Raw genomic sequence first — 12,045 nt, 5'->3', positions numbered from 1 at the left:
TTCTACGCAGGTGCGCGGACTTGGTGGTGTTGCGTGGCAGTGCTTCACGCTATTACCTAGCTGCCTGGTGTGCATACTACATTGAATTTTGCGTCACCATATGCACGCAGACCCCCCCCCCCCCCCGCCCCCAAAACGCTTGTCTTAACGCGGAAAAAAAAGTGATAACGCAACGCCACTTCTGCGTTTTCTCTTCAGATCGCTTCCGTCTAAACATAGCCTTAGTTTGAGGTTGCTTTTGCATTTCAGATGATGTTTTCTTTAAAAAAACAATGTAGCATGGCACTCGAATGCACTAAATGGGTTCAGTTTTTTTGACAGATGATATTATTGTATGTAATTTAAGCCGTACATGTGTTTTTATGAGAAGGAAACCACTCTTTTGAATATGTACTACCGCTCTTCAATAAAGCAAAAGTATTTCTTATCCGATTACACGATTAAACGATGGAATAATTGGTAGCCTCCTCGATAACTAGCTTGCAAATTGTTATCTTTTATTTCAAACGCCAAGCTATAATAAAGACCATATCCTGCAGATCATGTTATATTTAGGACTTTTTGAGAAACAGAAAGGATTGGTTCATCTCTGATACGTCACAGCTGGTGTGGGCCCGTGACGGAGAAGTTGAGATAAGGTAGGGCTTGGCACTATAAACCCTGCCACCGAGGTCGCTGCAGCATCTACGGAATCTATTTAAGACATCCTGTCCATTTAACCTGCTCCCCCATTCTGCTTGGCTACCCTTGGTCACTGACTAAGAAGTTTTGCTGTGTGGAGGTAGGGGGTGCTTAGCTTGTTGAAAACCTGGAGTGCACACAAATAGCTCATGCATGCACAATGTCTGATATACACTCCATCTCTATTAATATTTGAAATCCTGCAGTTGAATCTCTTGTCGCTCCCTTTCTCCCCTTCTACTGCTGCTCTGAGAACAGCTCCATGCTATCCATCTTGTATGTATCGCCTGCTCCCTCGGTGAGGCAGGGGGTGCTCAGTGATTCATTTAAATGCAAGTGGAAATCTCAGAATATGTCATCATCCATGGCTGCAAAATTTGTCATGCCCAATTAGGACAGAATTTATATTCCGGGGGTTCGTGGGTGGTAACATATCAGCCACGTGGCTTTGTGCTGTACCTGCATGAGCAGGGTTGGGGTGTAATCCTGTAATAGGGTATATCAAGGGAATTGTAATATGGTTATTATCCTCTTTGGGTTAGAGATGGATAAAAAGATGCAAACAAGTTGGACACTCGGGAGAATGCAACTGATGCCATTTGGCAGCAAAGTAGGTTCATAGCAAACAACAAGTGACAGCCACCAAATCTTGATGACACTGTGTGTAAGACTTGCATGTGGACGGCAGCAAGCAGCAATGGAAATACATTCCCATTCCCATCCGAGAACCGTTCATCCACAAACTGCTATACGAATGAGCTTTTCGTCAAACTCAACTCACAAGCCCGAATCCATCCGACTACCAACAACTTGCAGACATTTGTGAAAACAGTGAAAACATGTACTTGTACATGCATTGAAATACACTAATGTTTAACCATGGGTGTACATCCGAGTTAGTACCTACATACCTTAAACAGTATATGCTCTCTCCACTAAACTTTTTTGTACGACTAATTGACAAAGACAGAATATATTGGGGTTTTGAGTACACAAGTAAAATTCCTCTAGTGTACTTTTGTTTTACTGCAGTATGCTAAAGATATTTAAGGGCACTCTTATCTCTGCAATCTGTGTAACAGATTCCGCAATAATTATGTTTGTTGTTTATCATCTTAAAAACATAGCAGCAAGTCGAGAGTCATATATAAGTGTGACGTGAATAATAACTTCTACCTTCGACTGACTCTCACCAGCAATCACTATAATCCATCTTACTTTTGAACTTCCTTCCTTTTGTTTGTGTATTTCTAAGTTGTGTTCTAATGCAGTATTGCTCTTTGAATGCTTCTGTGTTGTGTACTGTAAAGCACTTTGACTTGCCTTCGTGTATTAAATGTGCTCAATAAATAAAACATTGCATACAGAAGTTTAATTGAGGTATGACATGTAGAGCTATGCCACAGACGGCAATATCCCTTTGCGCAGCTGATTTTAATGGATGGTGATTGATTCAGTAGGTAGGCCCGAGAGGTTAAAAAGATTAGCAATGAAGTTATTGCACGCTGATGAAAGCTTAGGCCAAAGTGTCCGTGTGAATTACACTCCCCTGTGTATGATTTGAGTGAAGTTAATAAAATGATAACATCTCAGTGTCTTGAAGCTCTGGTGTGTATACCACTCTGCTTCTGCTGATGTTCACACACTGATTCTCTGAGGATTTTAATGATAATAAGATGAGTATTATTATTATCTTTTAAGGCCTGAGCCTTTCAAACCACTTCAACAACATCTTTATTGCTGTTAAACACTATCTCACACACACACACACACACACACACACACACACACACACACACACACACACACACACACACACACACACACACACACAGTCTCCCTATATCCAGAGTGCTAATAATAGCTTGCCCATTAATCAGCGACAGCTGTAATTATACTAATTCCAGTGTGTAATCTGATCAAGGTGAGGAAGATCAAATCACAGCCTTTTCTCTCCTGGTAGGCTTAAACAATCTGATTCGACTCGGTATGGTGGCTGATTAGTGTGGCAAAGTAGAAGCACGTGTGTAAATAAAGCTATCTCTGTTGTCTGCAGGCCATTCGGGCTGCTAAATTGCTTTTTATTAATTCAACAATGTCATATTGTTAGAATTAAACAAAAACCTACGAGGAATGGTCGGCTACCTACAGCAACACAGCCACTACGAGGTTTTTATTGGCTTCGACAGGAAGCAGGAGGTCCCAGTGTTTTATGAAGAAATAGATTGCATTTCAGACATATTTTATTCTCATCTATGCTGCTTGTCTAGTCGGAGACCAAAACAAAAAAGAAAAGCTAATTAAATACATATCTACTGTAGGGTAAGGGTTGATATAAAAAAGAAGGCGAACACTACACACAAACACGGGGCAGCGGTCGCTCACTCCGTAGGGACTTGGCCTGGGAACCGGAGGGTCGCCGGTTCAAGTCCCTTTGAGCAAGGCACAAACACCCCAACACCAACACCCCCAACTGCTCGGGAAGCCCACCTCACTCTGACATCTCTCCATTAGTGCACGTTTAAGGTCCTGTTTGTGCATGTGTTTGTATTTTCGGGCCTATGTGTAATATACATCAACAGAGTGGGAAAATGTAATTCCCCCCTGGGGATAAACAAAATATCTCTTTTTCTAACTGCTAATGAATATACTCATTAATTTTGTTTTTTTGACTGGAAACTACAATTGATGTTGTGATGAGCCTGACAGAAATGGTCTGTTTCATCTGTAGAACGCTAATAAGATATTCCTCACTTCGTTACGTGGTCTGTGTTAGTGAAGAGGCTGTTTGCTTTTATTCAATGAATAAATATGAGAATTTCAGTGCGCTATATTCAAACGTGTGTGCGTGCGGCTCTGTGCGCTCACATCTCCCGGTGTTGTTTGTGTGCGTGGCTGACTGAAGGGAGTGTTTTATCTAGACTTATAATCATCTCCTGGCGATAATCCTTTGGGGGTGCTTCCACATAGCAACGCACAGGTTTCATCTGTGTGCGAATACTGTGTGACCTGAGGTAGATGCATCTGTAATCATCTTGCCAAGCTGGTGCTAACTGGCTTCAACACCGTCTGTCGAAAGTCGATATGTGAATGTATGCGTGAGCGTTTACCATTGCAATATAGAGCAGCTTAAGTCTACACCAGAAAAGAAGACTCAAATTAGTAATGCCCCGATCAACTATCTTTGGCCTTTAATATTGGGTATTTGCCGATACAGATTCCCATCCGATGGATATATACAGTATATACCCAAGTGTTGATTGAATATGCGGTTCACACATTGAAATAACAGCTGTAGCTTCGAAATTCGGCCCACCTTACCTTTCACGATCTATAGTATTTGATCCAAATACTGGAGGTCTACAGTAACACTCCACTCGCAGCTGTACAACAGTGTTGAAGAGTGATGCTTTCTTTTTTTAAAAAGACACTGGCTTGCAGAGAGCACACACACACCCCGACACACACTCCCGACGACAGCCAAGGTGCCGCTAGCTGACTGTTGTGTAAACCGCCATTTGCTAAGAGTGAAACCAAATTATGTTTCACGTTTACACACTAATATTCACTCGCATATGGAGTGAAATTCCCCCAGTGTAGTAGGGCTGTCAAAATTGGCCAAAAATGACGTTCAAATATGCGTTCTAAAAAAAAAAAAGAGGTTTGAATATATGCAAATATCTATTTGTGCACATTAGGTCTACAAGAGTTCAAAACAATACAACGGGAGACATACAGGAACTACTTGTGCAATGTTATTCCTTCTCTCTCGCGAAGCAGATAGCCGCGGTAGTGACGTTTTTTTTTTTTTTTATAATATTCAAATATACATTTTTATATTCGAATGTCTGTTTCTTTTTACTTTTCGAAGATGTATTCAAATTTAGAATATTCGTGGACAGCCCTACAGTGTAGAAGTAGCACTCGTTGGTCTTGTAAGTGCTATGTTAGCATTACGACTGTAGTAAGCAAGTTAACCGTGCAAATGTTTTGCTTACTTTAGAGTTGCTTGAATTTTTTGCAATATTGGAATTGGTATGGACCTTAGACATGATGTATCAGCCAGGCCCTGCTGGACACTTTGCTTGTGACACTTAAAATGCCACAAATGTATAATCACACTCATACTGTATACACACACGTCAGCACCAAATAATGATACCTAGGGTCATCAATCATCCAAAAAGTACACCGAGCTGATGTTAGAGTACAGAAACGTAAACACAACCCCGCCATTGCAGTAATATGACGTTCAAACACTGACCCAGATGCAGCATCGAGTCCTAGCTGTAGTTTGTACAGAGGAAAACAGATGTCACTGAGACAGTAAACAGACTCACTCTGCAGGGCCGAATCTACTTTATCAGTGATAGCAGCCTCTGTTACGGCTAAATGACTACATTGTTTTCACATCTGGTCACCGCTTCCACTTCCCGGTTCCAAAACAAACGTGGGCTTTGATACAGGATCCACCCGTCTCCTGTCCGGTCACAGGCATGGATGGATGGAAACCAGTGTACGATGTACGATGCACTTTTGTAGGGCAGCTAGCAAGGGTAAGGAAAGAACTGAGAGAGAACGTGAGAAACAGATCAACAGTGTGTGGGTCCCAAGTGTGAAAGAACGCAGGTGGATTCCTCTCGTATAAATACACGCTGATCGGTGTGATACAGTGCTGTGAAGCACTCTGGCTTCTGGATCATACCGAACATATGGTGTTGGAGCGTCTGAAGAGAGAAGCCAAACTACAGTAACATAATTCTATTAAAACATAACACACCATCTATTTTAAGAGATTTAATAACGCTGACGTTAATTCACATTGGACTACATGACTACGTGCTCACCAGAAAAGAGTCAAAATCAGCAGCTTTCCAAAAGCAACATTAGAGTGCAATGATTTATGAGGATGGAAATATTAGAAAAGATGAGTGATGTTAGAAGTAACTAGGGGTGTGCAAAAAAAAAAATCGATTCACATTCAAATTGCGATTCAAGCTATATTGATTCAAAATTGATTCATAGAATTCCAAAAAATCAATCAATTAATTTTTTTTTTTTTTTTTTTGTATGTCTACTGCAATCACATGGGAAAAGTACCATTTAAATACTGTGAATCGTTTTTTTTAGTAACCTTTTTTTTTAATCGAGAATAGTTTTTGAATCGAAAATCGATTTTGAATCGAATCGTGAGCCTGAAAATTGATATTGAATCGTGCACCCCTAGAGGGAACTCTTTAACTAAAGCCGAAAAAGGCAATTAAGTGTCCTTTCTACCAATAAAACTAATGCCATTGTAGCTTTGCTTCACATTTAAACCTTGGCCCTGTTTGTTTTCCTTGACTTTTGGTGATCACATATTAGCTTCATCTACCAAGGAACACCTCACCAGCTGCTCAGAGTGAGGGCTTCAGCCCAAAGCGGGAAAACATCTCACGCTTCTGGACTCCTGGGGACATTTTCCAGAGTCAACCAATTGTATATTATAACTGAACAATGAGGACCACGCTTGGTGTCTGTTTGTAATTTGGGAACCTATAAAACATATGACCATCTGTTACATCTGGTCAATGCTGGTGGGGTCAGAGCCCCTGGTGTGGGGACAGAGATTTTCAAACTATGAGCGGGGAAGAAGAGATGCAGAGGGGTTGTGAAGGGAGAGACACGAGGCAAAGATATCGTTTGCCGGTGTTGTGGAAATAACGGGAAGTTAATTATTGTTGTACACACAGCTCATGAAGGAAATAAGGTTCTTTAAAACCTGTAGTGCACGCTTGCTCCAATTCGTAACTCAATCAAATCTGAACACGCAAGCATGGTACACGTGTTCCTAGGTCCAATGTGACTTACACTTTCCGAGGACGCCATTATCCTTAGAACTCTAGAACTTGTTTGAGAATCATCACGTCCCAGTGATAGTTGTCCGTCCATGGGTACAATGCTAATAGCTAATTCAGCATACTTTAAATGGTGCCAGTGTGGTGGGCAAAAAGTACAGGTTGTCTGAGGTGAGACCCATAGTGTTCAACTTTAAATACCACTGTTGTGGGACATTATTTGCAGGTACTCACTAAATGTCAAATATTTAAAAATAATAGTAGAAATAATAATAATAATAATAATAATAATAATAATAATAATAATAATAATAATAATAATAATAATAATAATAATAATAGGATTACGGAGGGCAATATAATTTGCTACTGAACATAATTTAAACCTATTAATCATTTTAGGAGGCTGGAGCCCAATAAATGCTTCAGTAATAGAATCCCAAGCAATGTGGGGAGCAGATTTAATGGACTTTCACTAATGTGGGTCAGTCCAGCAGGTTTGCTATCAAAATGTCAACAGAACCTCCATATTAAGTGGCAGAGGGGTTAGCCTAGGCATTAAATACAGTATATAAAGTCAAATGTTCTCTGGTGCAGTATTTTAAAATGCCCCAGCTTGAAATGCTTGGACTAGAGTGAGAGACTGAAACAACATTAGCTAACAACTTGCCTAACATTTTAGCAATGGCCCTGGTTGCTGCTGATTGAGAAAAACACTGTGGCAATAGGTTCATAAAATGTGGAGCTAAACATAACAGTAAATACAGTGTGCGCGCGTGTGTGTGTGTGTGTGTGTGTGTGTGTGTGTGTGTGTGTGTGTGTGTGTGTGTGCATGCGTGTGTGCCAATGTGCGTGTCTTCAGACAGGGGAAAAGAAAGGATAAACTCAAATCTAGATTCAGACATGCGACACACAGTAGCAGACCTTCTCTCAGCTTTACAGATGACACCATGACACCTCAACACACAATCCCGAATTATAAATCCTAGCTGTGGGACTAAAGATCACCTTACCAGCAGTTCACATTTCATTGGTGCACTGCTTAGATGCAAAAAAAAAAAAAATAAATAAATAAAACAACTCTGGCTCATGACACGATGAAATATTGCTGGCCTAGTTCCTGGTGGTAGAAAGATTAAATCATCTGAGGCAGCCGCCTTCGTAGCAGCAACAAGAAGAAGAAGAAGAAGAAAAAAAAAGATCATATAAGGTGTGTTATTATTGCACACAGCTCTCATCTTCCATCACTCAGTGAGGACCTGACACTATCATCTAGCGTATCACAGCCATCAATGTAACCTGCAACAGTGACACCAAGCAAAGTGTACTCAGGGCTGCGTACGTTAGCAATAGCTGTTTTTACAGTGGATTTAGGAAGTGGATGCTCTAAATGCTCAAAAGTAACACAGAAACTGTTGAGGGATTGGCCGCTTCTCAGTTTTCCTCTCCAGATTTCCCCAGCTGGTTTTGCTAAAATCCTCTCCAAACGAAAGAAAATCTGCCTGGTTGGTTGGTTGACTCCGTCTTAATACATTTATAAAAATATACCACTAGAGTGCCACAAGTTTGTCCAATGCCCGTCTCACTCTACTACCCCAGCAGCAACGCAGCACACTGTGGCTGGATGAGCGCTGGCTGTCTCGCCAACACTGCACTAAATATTCATTACAATAATGGAAGTGAGGTGGACGCAGGAGGGGAAGATGCCATGTGCGGTGTGTTTCGAACCACACTGGCCACATGAATGGCGCTGCCTTGAACACACACAAATGTCAGCGCACACAGAGAACGGGACATTGGCTAAAAAGTCAGCATAACAACTAGGCCCTAAAGGAAATTAGCAGCAGGTTTCGGCTCGCATGTCTCCATGCGAAGGGCTGTTTTGCGGTTTGATGATGTAAGCAAACAAATGTGGGGTCACATCGCCAAATGCAACATACGTGGTGTGTGTGTCTGTGGGGCCGATACAGAAGCTAATGCTGTCATGGTTCAAGGATGTCTGCTTTCTACAGGAGTGGCGGATGAGGAAGACAGGCTGAGCTGACCACTGAACTGAACACGGTTCTATGCCTTTTTATTCTTTTTCTCTACCTTTACCCTGGGAGAAATAAAAAAAAAAACAAAGAAAAGAAAAGAAAAGTCCTAACAAGGACAGCATGGTGCCATCACCTGAGCGCCACTGAGCACAGCCCCCATGCAGCAACCTACGGTGATCAGAATCATCTCAAGGCGGCCCTCCTTCTCTACCTGACAGTTCCTTCCCCCGAGCACCCAGCAGGAAAATGGAGACTATTTAAGAGGGCGGCGAGGAGGGCGGTAAATGTCTCCTCTTGTCAATAACACCACAGGTGTCTGAGCTGTCCCTGGCTCTCCACGAACAATAACTGCTCCATTAAAATGTTAAAGACTCAGCCGAAGGGGCACCCGAGGGACTTTGTATTGCACTTTCATAAAGTTAAGGGGCTTGCGAGAGACAGAATAAAAAAGAATAGCCAAAGTTGATGCAGAAGAGAGATAGGGCTGGGAAATATATCAATATTATATCAACACCAATATAAGAGGCTAGATATGTGTTGTCTTTTCCTGGTTTTAAAGTCTGCATTACAGTAAAGTGATGATATTTTCTGAACTTACTAGATTTTACTAGTTGTTTTATTATTTGCCTTTACACACTTAGTCAGTGTATCCACATTATTGGTGATTATGTATCAAAACTTTAATTCTGTTAATATTTTGTGAACGCACCAATAGTCAACCGTACAATATCTGCGCAATATCGTCATTGATGTATTTGGTCACAAATATCGTGATATTTGATTTTTTTTTCCATATCACTCAGCTCTAAGACAAGATATTCTGACTTTCGGTAACTCGCTTGAGCAAAGATTCTCTATAACTAAGGACACGCTGCAACCCATGGTATGAAACTGTATATACACTTCCTGTCTCCTAAATGGCCGTGGCCTCGTTTGTAAGAGTAGTGAACGTTGTGTGGATGGATGAAAAGTCATATTTGAATAATTTATTTCCATTTTCTTTTATAAACAATAGGTATTTACGCAGCTAAAAGCCACAATCAGCATTAAAAAAATGTATTTGTCACAAGGTTTGCTAACGGTAGCTGATGTTAGCTTATCAGTGATGCCAGATCTCACGAGAGTTTGTTCCTGACAGAAAGAGGTCTCAAACTAAGTCAATTTTCTCCGTATTTGTCCCCCCTGAAAAATGCTGTTTTAGTGTCAGAATGTTCTGGAGATATGTAGGCTTGTGAAAAATGGGTCGCGTATTTACCTTGGCGACTATGTGGCGAAAGAATTGGTCATAATCTGTGTCCACGTTCACTTCTCCCATTGGAATCATGACACTAAGGACCTGCCTCTAGTCTCCTAAAGAGACGTGGCATGACACATGACACAGGAAAGTACTCTGAGTTGGGGCGTCTCAGTTCTAAAAAGTCTCTGGTTCAAGCTCCAAAAACACAAGATCCTACACACCCCATATTACAACTCTATAGCGCCTATTATTATACCCACCCTACCTGATAAACACCCACGTCTTTAGAACTCTACAATCACCATCTGTGATTTCGGCGTTCAGTTAAAATCTCAAGCCCAAGCTAAGATAAACATGATGACATCCCTATGGATCATCAGGGTTCTTTTTTTCAGACTTTAGAAAGCTCCTCAAGAGCCACAGAGGATATTATACAACCATGTTCACAGGCCGAGTAGTACTACCAGTCATCGTCATCAGAATGAGTCCCCACAACATGAAGGCACAAATAGACACATGTACATTCTGTATGCTCTATACACAAATGTATTTCCATGCCCTACAATTAATCATCCATACCCAACGGAGCAAGGGTTTTGAGATTGAACCAAAGTGGGGGTAAGTGGAGGAGACAGGCAAAGAGAGACAAAAAGAGATGGAGGAAGACTCCAGGATCCCCTGATATTTGAGCCAATCTAAAAATAGCCACACTGGAGCGGAGGTATGAATTGTACTCCTCAAAGTCCACAGACAACAAAAGGAACAAAAGAGAGAGCCAAAACTGCAAAAATTACACCACGGGCGATGTGAGTTGGCATCAGGTGCATGTATTAGTTACACCGCTGTTTATGAACTCTGTCTCATACTTAATATGAACCCTCTTCATTTCTGAGTGATTGGTAACCTTACTCCTCATTTGGCTCAACTGTCACTGGAGTAGCTCCAGGGTTGAAAGAGTCATGTAGTCAGCACACTGCAGCTTAGGCACAATTCTGACTTTGTTTTGCATATGAGATAGCAACGGCTCTCTGTTGACAAGAGCAGATTCTGTTCTCAATTATCGGTTATCCTGTTGTCAAGTGTGCACAGTATATCAGCCACATTTTCCCTTAAAAAAACCTCCTCAGCACGTTGTCTTTTTTTTTGTTCCGTTATTGTACTTCTCTCTTCTCCGAGCGTACTCCCTGAAATGCATCCATGTTACGATTTGTCTGCAATGTTGCTCATCTAGTAATCCCACGGTTGCACCGGTTTGTCACGTTGTGTATAAGTGCCGGCTAAATGCCTGAAATGCCGCAGTTCTGAACTCACCGTTCCACTGAGTAGTCGAGGGGGAAAGGTGTTTTATTTGCCAATCCTTTAGAATCCCCAAAGGCCGCACGCTGCGCCTGCAATAAAGAAAGTAGATCATTAATATAGGTGTGATGTGGCTCTATATATAAAGTATTATGAACTAGTTCATAGAGTATAAAGTCTATGGAGTACGTTAATGTCTTAAAAATAAATATTAAATAATAGCTAAACACATATCTGAAAAAATCTTTCGGTAACACTTTACTTTAAGTTTTCTACATAAGAGTGACATGACACTGTCATGAATACATGACACTCACATGACACGTGAACCCTAACCCTAACCATAACGTGTCATGACAAAACCGAATGACACTTACTAAAAAAAAGAGTTATGTCATAAACGTTTATGACTTGTTTATAATGTTTTATGACACGTTCATGACAGTGTCATGTCACTCTTATGTAGAAAACTAAGTAAAGTAAAGTGTAACCAATCTTTCTTCGAATATGGCATCAAAAAATATTGAATTAACGTACATGAGTCTGGTTTAGAGTCATTCTGCATAAAATCCTCTGTACTCAGACACCCTGCTTTTAACTGTAGTGCTGAAATAAGGCTTGACCGGTGTCAGGCACAGGGTGTATGATTTCTTAAAAGGAGCTGACATATGACTTTTTTTTGAGGCACATTCGACCCAAAGCGGCAATGAAACGAGGCCAAGAATTATCCGCAGGCGGTCAGTCGGACGTCACGGATCACCACTACATAAGAAGAACCCGCTGGCCAACGCCCTCCTGACCCTGCCCCGGGCCTCTCGGCTCAAACCAGCACCAACCACGTCAATACCACAACAGGACAGCATTCGCAGAGTGGCAGTAAACGGCCAAGACAACCACAGAGGTGTGGGGAAAAGGAAGCAGATGCTGCCCCATTGTCCAATCCCATTAGTGATAGTGA

At 41.4% G+C, this 12,045-nt stretch overlaps 1 protein-coding gene across 2 annotated transcripts in view; it reads right to left on the bottom strand.

Moving 5' to 3' along the window:
- The window catches only part of adarb1b (adenosine deaminase RNA specific B1b), a 150,125-nt gene that overhangs the window by 78,582 nt on the left and 59,498 nt on the right, over positions 1–12,045 (bottom strand). The window contains exon 2 of one of the 2 annotated variants that reach the window (XM_028591791.1): positions 11,103–11,179. The exons of the other annotated variant lie outside the window; for it this stretch is intronic. The gene's annotated coding sequence lies outside the window, so the exon portion shown is untranslated. The remainder of the gene's footprint in view (positions 1–11,102; positions 11,180–12,045) is intronic. 2 annotated transcript variants of the gene reach the window in all.

The sequence above is a fragment of the Perca flavescens genome, chromosome 11 (assembly GCF_004354835.1).
Source record: "Perca flavescens isolate YP-PL-M2 chromosome 11, PFLA_1.0, whole genome shotgun sequence".
Taxonomy (NCBI): Eukaryota; Metazoa; Chordata; class Actinopteri; order Perciformes; family Percidae; genus Perca; species Perca flavescens.
This window is presented reverse-complemented; position numbering and strand designations above follow the sequence as displayed.